This window comes from Medicago sativa, chromosome 1, assembly GCF_051527215.1.
Source record: "Medicago sativa cultivar Bolivia chromosome 1, Bolivia_mono, whole genome shotgun sequence".
Taxonomy (NCBI): Eukaryota; Viridiplantae; Streptophyta; class Magnoliopsida; order Fabales; family Fabaceae; genus Medicago; species Medicago sativa.
Genome location: NC_140749.1, coordinates 26,748,519 through 26,762,519, shown reverse-complemented (window position 1 = coordinate 26,762,519; position 14,001 = coordinate 26,748,519). Strand labels below are relative to the sequence as shown.

General features: G+C 35.0%; 1 pseudogene; it reads right to left on the bottom strand.

Moving 5' to 3' along the window:
- Positions 1-1,017: 1,017 nt before the first annotated feature.
- LOC146953865 (benzyl alcohol O-benzoyltransferase pseudogene) lies at positions 1,018-13,700 on the bottom strand (annotated as a pseudogene).
- Positions 13,701-14,001: the final 301 nt, after the last annotated feature.

The window sequence follows — 14,001 nt, the reverse complement described above, 5'->3', positions numbered from 1 at the left end:
ATGTAATTTCTTCTGCATCTACATCTATCAAGCCCTTTAGCTTGTTTGGGCATTGGCTAACTACTATCGTGTTCACCTTTCGTTACTGACATACTTTGTTGTACTGTAGTAGTTCTCTAGGCACACCTTGTGCTTGGGAACTGCTTTTTATTTTGGTTATATAATTCCATTTTGGCTTCTTAAAAAAAAAATCAAATATTTTCCCGAGTTAATTTGGTCCTTAAAATCAATTAATATTGCATTTTCATTTATGGTTTAACTTAGGGATCATATCTGTACAACTAATTACATTTACATCAACTAATTACTACTGATTAATATTTATATTATTATACTTTAAATATTTTCGATATTTTCACCATTGACCAAAATAAATTCACTATTCCCTTTCCTAAAAAAAAATCACTATTCCCAGCGCACCCATGCCGCGACGTGAGGCAAAGCCGCAACACGCAGCGAATCTGCGTCGTACAACGTAGCGAAGCCGCACTACACATGCTGTAACGGGTATCTCGACTAGTATTTAATTATATTAAGAAGATGGGTAGTTTTCACTCCAATAGCACTTCATATTCTTTGCCATCAAGATTTTCACACAATCACGCAATCATTGCATCATTAATCGTTGGATCAAGATTAACGGTTCAAATTTTATTTTATTTTTTGAAATATAAAATATTATGCTTGAAATCTTGACTGTTTGGTCACGATATACTTAAATTGTTATTTGGTTGGCCGAAGATATAAAAACATAAGCATTGAAATCCGATTAACCGCGGTTACTATTTTCTTGCATTCACACATCCAAGGCATTAGTGACTGTCTGATCTTGATCGGATGATTCAGAAAAAACATATTTAGTTATTATTTTATAATTCCTAAAATATCGAGCTTTAATGAGAACCAAACTCCATTTACTTCTATATATTTATGTAACCAAATATCTTACTCCACCATTTCAAATATGTAAATTACATCTTCAACTCATCAAGATAATATTTAAATTACATCATAATGACTGTTAATGTATAATCCATCAAAATTAACATGAACTCTTTTAGTTGTTATTTAAGATTGCAACTTCATTGTTGTCAATGGTCGTTTAATTCTGGTTCTGAATAGTGAAACATTTTTTCAAATACATATTCAATGACTTGAGCACACCAGATTTTGGATCACCCTTAGTAGGCTCGTTAATGTTGCACATAAGCACACTATCTAACTCTTTAACCAACCTCTCCATGACTTGAGCTGGCAAGAAAAGTGGTATAACTAAACCTTCCTCTCCTTTAGCATTTTTGAAAGGTATATGAAAGACATTTTGACCAAGACTAGCAACATCAGCTCCTTTAGCTATTCCTCCATAACAGCTTTCCCCCAACCAAAATCAATATCTCTAAATCCAGCACGCGTAATATCTGCCACTGAATGCATATACTCTTTGTTGACATTAGCTTTTGCTTTCTTAACTAAATCCAATGCATATGCCAATGGATTTCCAATAAGTTTTCCTGCAGTTGTAACCGCAGCGGGAAACGCTAAAGCGTTACCATAGTAACCATTTGGAAGTTACTGGTTAACAGATTTGCTACGTGCATCGACTACACAGATTATTCGAACTTCTTCATCAACATCTAATTGTAACGCTATTGTACGACAACGCCAAAAGTATGCGGCTATGATTTCAAAATTGGAGTGTTGTTGTAATTGGTGAGGTGGAAGGAGAGAGCGAATTGCAGATACCTCGGTGGGACCAATGAAGAAAGTGCGGTGAACCATGTCGTCTAAGGGAAACATGGTTCCTTTGTTGTTGGGTTCTGGTTCGTATTCATTATGAGTACATGTCACTCTTGGTGGATCCCTTGCATTAAGAAGCTCTCTACACCACACCGGTGAGATTGAAGGTTCACTCATACCACGAGATATTTCTCCTATGGAAATGACTAATTGAAGCATACCTGATGCATCACTCATTGTATGGTTTATACGAAAAGCAAAAATGAAACCACCACACTTGAGGCGTGTTACCTGCGCATGGTAACAATTCAAGTATATGAATGAACTAACTAATGATTAAAGATTTATCAAGATTAATTAATATTAGGTGACATGCAATTTTTTAAACATAATGTTACTTTTTAACATATCTAAACAACGTATTATGTGCTGAGACATGATTGAATGATAGTATAAAAATAGCAATGATGGTGCATAAAATTGAATTAAAAGTAATTTTTATAAACTTTTTGTAATATCCCGCATGTCAGTATTGGAATATTATCAGTCAATCGTGCCAGAGGATTAATATTACGGAAAGAAAGTTTAATGGAAATATTTATTATGTGATATCAGCTAAATACGGAAAGAAGCGGTACTAGGAAGTATGCAGAAACTGTAGAGGATAAAGTTTTTTGAAGAAATGACTAAATTCATGTGAAACTAATAACGTACGGGATGCACGGATTTGTGCTAAGAGTGTTCAATACAAGTGTAAATGGACTTAGTAGGAAGTTTTAAGAGCATGTTATCTGCAAGATTGGTTAGTGGATTGCCAGATGAATCAGTGTAATTGATTTCGCTTCTCCAAGACAAGTTATGTGAGATACCCATGATTTCATGTGCAAGGAGTTTGTGGAAAGATAGAAAAGTTTCTTTAGATTCTGAAAAGAGACAAGAGATATGTAGAATCATCAAGATGAGTAACATAAGTAAGAAGAATAAGTCGCATTGTGCGGTAAGAAAGATTATGTATGCATAGAAGAATGTATACATGATAAGATGTTTTATCTAAGTAAGCAATGCAGGGCAAACCTGGATTTCATTAGGACCCCAGTTTAAAGGCAAATCCTGAGTGTTTTAGATAATGGAAGGTTACCTAGATGCATGGTTAAAACTAATTGGATAAGTTTCAGATCCGAGACAGCTAATCCTCATGTGGTAGAGGTAAGTACAAGCACTATGTTCTAAGATAGTTCTGTGTTTTTTTAAAAGCGATGTTAAGATTAAAGAGACTATGTTCGTTTATGCGGTAAAAGAAAGAGGATGAATTACATGTTTTGTTGAGAAAAGTATGCTTCGAACTCCTTGGAGTGGTGTTGATCAGATATTGTATAGCTGAAACCGAAGGAGGCAGATTTTAGTTACGATGATTGGTAGTGGATTTCTAAATTTCGAGGACGAAATTTATTTATGGGGGGTAGAATGTAATATCCCGCCTGTCAGTATCGGAATATTACCAGTCGATCGTGCCAGAGGATTAATATTACGGAAAGAAAGTTTAATGGAAATATTTATTATGTGATATCAGCTAAATACGGATAAAGTATCGATGTTGTATTTAACACGCTTAAGGCAAGGGCAAATTGGTAATTGCACTCAAAGAGATATTTATTGGATTTTGGCACAAAATATCTTCATAACCATTTTTCCTTTCTCTCTCTAGGGTTTGAAGTTGGCAACTTCTCTCCCTTCTCTCTATCTCCAACGCCATCTCTCACTTCTCTCCCTACCTCATCAAATCATCAAATCTTCTTCCTCAAGGATTCCTAAGTTAGGGTTGGATCATACAACATGGTTTTCTTATTCTCCTCCCTCAAGAACAGCTAGAAGCCTTGGTTAATTTCACTATTTCTTCTCCTCACCAAGAGAAATCCTTGAGGCTAGGGTTTGTTTATGCTATGGTTTCTTTGTTGATTCAAGTCAAGCAATGTTTCTTTTATGAGATCATAAGTACAAGAAAGCAAGTGGATCAAAGCTAGGGTTCTTTTTGAAGTGATGATTATGCTTGAAAGCTTGGTGGATCATTATGGATGTTAGAAACTTATCTAGCAAGGATTAACCATGGGTTTGATTTGAAGCTTGAGGACAAACTTGGAATCAAGATCAAGAGTTAGGGTTTGAGCTTGAGCAAGAAAGTTGTAAGTTTGATTGATGCTGCAATATTAGGTGAGTTCCTTAGTTAGTTCTGCATATATTCGACTTCCAAGGTTGATTTTATCATTTTCAAACACGGACAAAATGAGGGTTAAGTGAATTTCCTGGTTAATTTACGGATTTTACTCGTCTTTGACCTTTTTAATTCACTAAAAAGGTCATAAAGTGGCCTAGCCTTATCGAATCGAAGCATGTAATAGTTCCTATGAAATCTAACAAGCATATATTCGACTTCCAAGGTTGATTTTATCATTTTCAAACACGGACAAAATCAAGGGTTAAGTGAATTTCCTTGTTAATTTACGGATTTTACTCGTCTTTGACCTTTTTAATTCACTAAAAAGGTCATAAAGTGGCCTAGCCTTATCGAATCGAAGCATGTAACAGTTCCTATGAAATCTAACAAGCATATATTCGACTTCCAAGGTTTATTTTATCATTTTCAAACACGAACAAAATGAGGGTTAAGTGAATTTCCTTGTTAATTTACGGATTTTACTCATTTTTGACCCTTTTTAATTCACTAAAAAGGTCATAAAGTGGCCTAGCCTTATCGAATCGAAGCATGTAATAGTTCCTAGGAAATCTAACAAGCATATCTACGATATCCATGGTTTATTTTTGAATTTTTTAAAAAGGAAAAGATGGGGGTTAAGTGAATTTCCTTGTTAATATACGAATTTTACTCGTTTTTGACCTTTTTTCTTTCACTAAAAAGGGCTTAAAGTGGTCGAGGCTTGTCGAATCGAAGCATGTAATAGTTCCTATGAAATCTAACAAGCATATATTCGACTTCCAAGGTTGATTTTATCATTTTCAAACACGGACAAAATGAGGGTTAAGTGAATTTCCTTGTTAATTTACGGATTTTACTCGTTTTTGACCTTTTTAATTCACTAAAAAGGTCATAAAGTGGCCTAGCCTTATCGAATCGAAGCATGTAATAGTTCCTATGAAATCTAACAAGCATATATTCGAATTCCAAGGTTGATTTTATCATTTTCAAAAATGGACAAAATGAGGGTTAATTGAATTTCCTTGTTAATTTACGGATTTTACTCGTTTTTGACCCATTTTCTTTCACTAAAAAGGTCATAAAGTGGCATAGCCTTATCGAATCGAAGCATGTAATAGTTCCTAGGAAATATAACAAGCATATCTACGACATCCATGGTTTATTTTAGAATTTTTTAATGAGGCCAAAATGGGGGTTAAGTGAATTTCCTTGTTAATATACGGATTTTACTCGTTTTTGACCCTTTTTCTTTCACTAAAAAGGTCATAAAGTGGCCTATCCTTATCGAATCGAAGCATGTAATAGTTCCTATGAAATCTAACAAGCATATATTCGACTTCCAAGGTTGATTTTATCAATTTCAAACACGGACAAAATGAGGGTTAAGTGAATTTCCTTGTTAATTTACGGATTTTACTTGTCTTTGACCTTTTTAATTCACTAAAAAGGTCATAAAGTGGCCTAGCCTTATCGAATCGAAGCATGTAATAGTTCCTAGGAAATCTAACAAGCATATCTACGACATCCATGGTTTATTTTTGAATTTTTTAAAATGGCCAAAATGGGGCTTAAGTGAATTTCCTTGTTAATATACAGATTTTACTCGTTCTTGACCTTTTTTCTTTCACTAAAAAGGGCTTAAAGTGGTCGAGGCTTGTCGAATCGAAGCATGTAATAGTTCCTATGAAATCTAACAAGAATATATTCGACTTCCAAGGTTGATTTTATCATTTTCAAACACGGACAAAATGAGGGTTAAGTGAATTTCCTTGTTAATTTACGGATTTTACTCGTCTTTGACCCTTTTTAATTCACTAAAAAGGTCAAAAAGTGGCATAGCCTTATCGAATCGAAGCATGTAATAGTTCCTATGAAATCTAACAAGCATATATTTGAATTCCAAGGTTGATTTTATCATTTTCAAAAATGGACAAAATGAGGGTTAAGTGAATTTCCTTGTTAATTTACGGATTTTACTCGTTTTTGACCCTTTTTCTTTCACGAAAAAGGTCATAAAGTGGCCTAGCCTTATCGAATCGAAGCATGTAATAGTTCCTAGGAAATCTAACAAGCATATCTACGACATCCATGGTTTATTTTAGAATTTTTTAAAAAGGCCAAAATGGGGGTTAAGTGAATTTCCTTGTTAATTTATGAATTTTACTCGTTTTTGACCTTTTTTCTTTCACTAAAAAGGGCTTAAAGTGGTCGAGGCTTGTCGAATCGAAGCATGTAATAGTTCCTATGAAATCTAACAAGCATATATTCGACTTCCAAGGTTGATTTTATCATTTTCAAACACGAACAAAATGAGGGTTAAGTGAATTTCCTTGTTAATTTACGGATTTTACTCGTTTTTGACCCTTTTTAATTTAGTAAAAAGGTCATAAAGTGGCCTAGCCTTATCGAATCGAAGCATGTAATAGTTCCAAGGAAATCTAAAAAGCATATCTACGACATCCATGGTTTATTTTAGAATTTTTAAAAACGGCCAAAATGGGGGTTAAGTGAATCTCCTTGTTAATTTACGGATTTTACTCGTTTTTGTCCCTTTTTCTTTCACCAAAAAGGTCGTAAAGTGGCCTAGCCTTATCGAATCGAAGCATGTAATAGTTCCTAGGAAATCTAACAAGCATATCTACGACATCCATGGTTTATTTTAGATTTTTTTTAAAAAGGCCAAAACGGGGGTTAAGTGAATTTCCTTGTTAATTTACGGATTTTACTCATTTTTTACCCTTTTTCTTTCACTAAAAAGGTCATAAAGTGGCCTTGCCTTATCGAATCAAAGCATGTAATAGTTCCTATGAAATCTAACAAGCATATATTCGACTTCCAAGGTTGATTTCATCATTTTCAAACACGGACAAAATGAGGGTTAAGTGAATTTCCTTGTTAATTTACGGATTTTACTCGTCTTTGACCTTTTTAATTCACTAAAAAGGTCATAAAGTGGCCTAGCCTTATCGAATCGAAGCATGTAATAGTTCCTATGAAATCTAACAAGCATATATTCGAATTCCAAGGTTGATTTTATCATTTATAAAAATGGAAAAAATGAGGGTTAAGTGAATTTCCTTGTTAATTTACGGATTTTACTCGTTTATGACCCTTTTTCTTTCACTAAAAAGGTCATAAAGTGGCCTAGCCTTATCGAATCGAAGCATGTAATAGTTCCTAGGAAATCTAACAAGCATATCTACGACATCCATGATTTATTTTAGAATTTTTTAAAAAGGCCAAAATGGGGGTTAAGTGAATTTCCTTGTTAATATACGGATCTTGACCTTTTTTCTTTCACTAAAAAGGGCTTAAAGTGGTCGAGGCTTGTCGAATCGAAGCATGTAATAGTTCCTATGAAATCTAACAAGCATATATTCGACTTCCAAGGTTGATTTTACCATTTTCAAACACGGACAAAATGAGGGTTAAGTGAATTTCCTTGTTAATTTACGGATTTTACTCGTCTTTGAACCTTTTTGATTCACTAAAAAGGTCAAAAAGTTGCATAGCCTTATCGAATCGAAGCATGTAATAGTTCTTATGAAATCTAACAAGCATATATTTGAATTCCAAGGTTGATTTTATCATTTTCAAAAATGGACAAAATGAGGATTAAGTGAATTTCCTTGTTAATTTACGGATTTTACTCGTCTTTGACCCATTTTGATTCGCTAAAAAGGTCAAAAAGTTGCATAGCCTTATCGAATCGAAGCATGTAATAGTTCCTATGAAATCTAACAAGCATATATTTGAATTCCAAGGTTGATTTTATCATTTTCAAAAATGGACAAAATGAGGGTTAAGTGAATTTCCTTGTTAATTTACGGATTTTACTCGTTTTTGACCCTTTTTCTTTCACGAAAAAGGTCATAAAGTGGCCTAGCCTTATCGAATCGAAGCAAGTAGTAGTTCCTAGGAAATCTAACAAGCATATCTACGACATCCATGGTTTATTTTTGAATTTTTTAAAAAGGAAAAGATGGGGGTTAAGTGAATTTCCTTGTTAATATACGAATTTTACTCGTTTTTGACCTTTTTTCTTTCACTAAAAAGGGCTTAAAGTGATCGAGGCTTGTCGAATCGAAGCATGTAATAGTTCCTATGAAATCTAACAAGCATATATTCGACTTCCAAGGTTGATTTTACCATTTTCAAACACGGACAAAATGAGGGTTAAGTGAATTTCCTTGTTAATTTACGGATTTTACTCGTTTTTGACCCTTTTTAATTTAGTAAAAAGGTCATAAAGTGGCCTAGCCTTATCGAATCGAAGCATGTAATAGTTCCAAGGAAATCTAAAAAGCATATCTACGACATCCATGGTTTATTTTAGAATTTTTAAAAACGGCCAAAATGGGGGTTAAGTGAATCTCCTTGTTAATTTACGGATTTTACTCGTTTTTGTCCCTTTTTCTTTCACCAAAAAGGTCGTAAAGTGGCCTAGCCTTATCGAATCGAAGCATGTAATAGTTCCTAGGAAATCTAACAAGCATATCTACGACATCCATGGTTTATTTTAGAATTTTTTTAAAAAGGCCAAAACGGGGGTTAAGTGAATTTCCTTGTTAATTTACGGATTTTACTCATTTTTTACCCTTTTTCTTTCACTAAAAAGGTCATAAAGTGGCCTTGCCTTATCGAATCAAAGCATGTAATAGTTCCTATGAAATCTAACAAGCATATATTCGACTTCCAAGGTTGATTTTATCATTTTCAAACACGGACAAAATGAGGGTTAAGTGAATTTCCTTGTTAATTTACGGATTTTACTCGTCTTTGACCTTTTTAATTCACTAAAAAGGTCATAAAGTGGCCTAGCCTTATCGAATCGAAGCATGTAATAGTTCCTATGAAATCTAACAAGCATATATTCGAATTCCAAGGTTGATTTTATCATTTATAAAAATGGAAAAAATGAGGGTTAAGTGAATTTCCTTGTTAATTTACGGATTTTACTCGTTTATGACCCTTTTTCTTTCACTAAAAAGGTCATAAAGTGGCCTAGCCTTATCGAATCGAAGCATGTAATAGTTCCTAGGAAATCTAACAAGCATATCTACGACATCCATGATTTATTTTAGAATTTTTTAAAAAGGCCAAAATGGGGGTTAAGTGAATTTCCTTGTTAATATACGGATCTTGACCTTTTTTCTTTCACTAAAAAGGGCTTAAAGTGGTCGAGGCTTGTCGAATCGAAGCATGTAATAGTTCCTATGAAATCTAACAAGCATATATTCGACTTCCAAGGTTGATTTTACCATTTTCAAACACGGACAAAATGAGGGTTAAGTGAATTTCCTTGTTAATTTACGGATTTTACTCGTCTTTGAACCTTTTTGATTCACTAAAAAGGTCAAAAAGTTGCATAGCCTTATCGAATCGAAGCATGTAATAGTTCTTATGAAATCTAACAAGCATATATTTGAATTCCAAGGTTGATTTTATCATTTTCAAAAATGGACAAAATGAGGATTAAGTGAATTTCCTTGTTAATTTACGGATTTTACTCGTCTTTGACCCTTTTTGATTCGCTAAAAAGGTCAAAAAGTTGCATAGCCTTATCGAATCGAAGCATGTAATAGTTCCTATGAAATCTAACAAGCATATATTTGAATTCCAAGGTTGATTTTATCATTTTCAAAAATGGACAAAATGAGGGTTAAGTGAATTTCCTTGTTAATTTACGGATTTTACTCGTTTTTGACCCTTTTTCTTTCACGAAAAAGGTCATAAAGTGGCCTAGCCTTATCGAATCGAAGCAAGTAGTAGTTCCTAGGAAATCTAACAAGCATATCTACGACATCCATGGTTTATTTTTGAATTTTTTAAAAAGGAAAAGATGGGGGTTAAGTGAATTTCCTTGTTAATATACGAATTTTACTCGTTTTTGACCTTTTTTCTTTCACTAAAAAGGGCTTAAAGTGATCGAGGCTTGTCGAATCGAAGCATGTAATAGTTCCTATGAAATCTAACAAGCATATATTCGACTTCCAAGGTTGATTTTACCATTTTCAAACACGGACAAAATGAGGGTTAAGTGAATTTCCTTGTTAATTTACGGATTTTACTCGTCTTTGACCGTTTTTGATTCACTAAAAAGGTCAAAAAGTTGCATAGCCTTATCGAATCGAAGCATGTAATAGTTCTTATGAAATCTAACAAGCATATATTTGAATTCCAAGGTTGATTTTATCATTTTCAAAAATGGACAAAATGAGGGTTAAGTTAATTTCCTTGTTAATTTACGGATTTTACTCGTCTTTGACCCTTTTTGATTCACTAAAAAGGTCAAAAAGTTGCATAGCCTTATCGAATCGAAGCATGTAATAGTTCCTATGAAATCTAACAAGCATATATTTGAATTCCAAGGTTGATTTTATCATTTTCAAAAATGGACAAAATGAGGGTTAAGTGAATTTCCTTGTTAATTTACGGATTTTACTCGTTTTTGACCCTTTTTCTTTCACGAAAAAGGTCATAAAGTGGCCTAGCCTTATCGAATCAAAGCAAGTAGTAGTTCCTAGGAAATCTAACAAGCATATCTACGACATCCATGGTTTAATTTTGAATTTTTTTAAAAAGGAAAAGATGGGGGTTAAGTGAATTTCCTTGTTAATATACGAATTTTACTCGTTTTTGACCTTTTTTCTTTCACTAAAAAGGGCTTAAAGTGGTCGAGGCTTGTCGAATCGAAGCATGTAATAGTTCCTATGAAATCTAACAAGCATATATTCGAATTCCAAGGTTGATTTTATCATTTTCAAAAATGGACAAAATGAGGGTTAATTGAATTTCCTTGTTAATTTACGGATTTTACTCGTTTTTGACCCATTTTCTTTCACTAAAAAGGTCATAAAGTGGCCTAGCCTTATCGAATCGAAGCATGTAATAGTTCCTAGGAAATCTAACAAGCATATCTACGACATCCATGGTTTATTTTAGAATTTTTTAATGAGGCCAAAATGGGGGTTAAGTGAATTTCCTTGTTAATATACGGATTTTACTCGTTTTTGACCCTTTTTCTTTCACTAAAAAGGTCATAAAGTGGCCTATCCTTATCGAATCGAAGCATGTAATAGTTCCTTTGAAATCTAACAAGCATATATTCGACTTCCAAGGTTGATTTTATCAATTTCAAACACGGACAAAATGAGGGTTAAGTGAATTTCCTTGTTAATTTACGGATTTTACTCGTCTTTGACCTTTTTAATTCACTAAAACGGTCATAAAGTGGCCCAGCCTTATCGAATCGAAGCATGTAATAGTTCCTAGGAAATCTAACAAGCATATCTACGACATCCATGGTTTATTTTTGAATTTTTTAAAATGGCCAATGTAACACCCATACTAGAGGTATCTAGAAAGTCTAGCATGTGTATTAGTTTAGTACTGGATACATTAAAAATTTACAACATAAAAACTTCGAATGAATATTATATACAACAAATACGTTCGTACAATAATATTACAACTCAGCTTTTCTAAAGAATAATAAATGCATCCCTTAAAGTCCACATCATCCAGCAGCAGGTACGAACGGACACTTGTCGCATCATCCATTCGGCTACTAGCTTGCTAATCCATCTTGATATCTGAAACAAATAAGGATTGGGATGAGACATAATGTCTCAGTGAGTTCCACCTAACCCTAGGCTATAGGCAACCTCGGGGGAAACCTACGGTCACCACGTGTCTACAATACAACCTGACGGTTGATTATACGTGTGTGGGGACATGCTTTCTTAGACGGCGGTGCTTGCTAGGGCCGTCTTAATATTCTTAACTTGTTATAGGCTTCTCTGTTATACGTGTCATGGCGGTGAAGGGGGAACTAAAACCGCATTGCCAAGAGTACACTCTAAGCATCAAGGCTCTCTTATATCTCTATCATGACACGATTCTAAACCGGACGATTAGGGGTAACCTAAGATCGTCGTCGGCATATCTTTCTTTACTTGCTTCTACTTGCTTAATATGTTGTATCTACAACATATCATCTCTTATCACCTAAGTGATTCTTGCTATTTACTACTTCTTGACGAACTACGCGAAGTCTCTACTTGTTCTTGACGATCTACGTCAAGGCTCTATGACATAACATGAACATGTATAATAGATATGCATAGTTAGCTTCATTGATTATGTTAGCGTGTAACAAACAACTTATCTGAGTTCATTTTACGGATTAGTCCCGAGTGGAGTAACCCCGGAAGATAATCCCTTACTACCGGTGATATGCTTAGCAAGAGCGCACCGGACTCCCTTAGTGAACGTGCGGGTCCCTTACGGCTTACCCCATTCCCCTTGGAGAACCTTTTGTACCCAACCTTGGAAGGAATACAAAAGACACGACACCTTAACTTAGTGAAATGCGGCTCCCTTGCGGCTTAACCATTCCCCTTGGGGAACCCCTTGAATCCAATTTGGATAACAAGAGACATGACACTCTTTCTTTCTTAAAAGTCTTAGTCTTATGCATGAAAATTAACTTAAACATGCTAACTCTTTACCTCGGATCCCTAGACGATCCCATTAGAGGTAACTATATGCTTGCTCAACTTACTTTGTGAATGGATATAAAATCAATTCACGTCTTGCCATACTCGTATGGCACTTGCTTCTATGCGAAGATAATACTCTCATTACCTCGCGTCTATCAAGCATATTACTAATGCAAAGCATTCTATTCTTTCTAACTATTCTAGTTCTCGATAACTATACCGAGGCTCTAGTTCTTCCCTTTTCTTAAGGATTATCTTGCTACCCGAATCAACCTTCATACTCTCGCTTACCATGCTTTACCATACTTGCCAAACACTTGGTTCATTTAAAAGAAAGTCTCCTTTCAAAGCTTAACAATTAGGACCTTGGTTTGAGGGGTTTATTTCTCTTAAAAAGACTGCACAAGAAAAACCGCTCGCGAAACGCCGAAACGACCTGAGGCGAACAAACAATGGGTTTCCCCACTGTGTAGCTCGCCTAGGCGAGTAAATTGGTGTGGGAGGCGAGCTCCTACTCGCCATGGCGAGTTGGGGGCGAGCAGGACCCCCTGTTCGGCCCTCTAGCTCGCCTCGCGAGCCATTTGCTCGCCGTGGCGAGCTGTGACAGTCCTGCAACTTCAAAATTGATATTTTTGACTTAAAAACCTCAAACCAAGCATCTCCAAGTGCTATATGACCCTTAGGATCATTAGAAACCTGTAAAAACAGTCATGGAACAAGTATACACAAGTGTAGCAAGCATGGTAAGAAAAGGGGCAACTAGCTTATATTTTAAGAACCCTAAAATACATATTATCTTTGCAAGATAAATACACAATCCCAAAGGGTGGGTAACTATCTAAGGAACTCACCTAGCAAGTTTCTTGTGACGTCTCCAAGCCTCAAGCTCCATCAAGCCAAAACCCTAGCTCTTGATCAACTTGCTTCCTTTGATTATACCATTTCATTCTTGTTGCTTTCTTGCAATCTAAGACACCTTGATCCTTAATCATGAAGAACCATCACTTGAATCTTCTTTGAACTCATCAATATACAAACCCTAAAACTTACTTCCAAGGTGACTTCAAACTTCCACTCATTTCCATAGTTATTTCTTGCTTACTTTCCAATTCCATGAAATATACCCAACACAAGCTCCAAATCAACTATCAAAAACCTTTACTTCATGCACAAATCCATACCTTAACTTTGAATCCATTCTTGAAAGGAAAGAAAAGAGGAATCAAACCAAATACAAGCTCCCACATGCTTAGAGATCAAGAGGAAACATAATTTCAAGGCTTATCATGGGAGAAGGAAGTTTTAGAAAGGTTTTGTGAAGAGAAGAGAGGAAGAGGGCGTGTGGTAGGAGAGAGAAGGAGGAGAGAAAAATCTTCCAAGAACTTAGAGAGAGAAAGGATGAGATGAAATGAGATATTTTGGGGCCAACTTACTTAAATACCCTTATTGCGTGCAATTACCAATACGCCCTTGCCTTAAACACGTTTGATGCGACACTGATACTTATTCCGTAATGAGCTGATATTCCATAATAAATATTTCCATTAC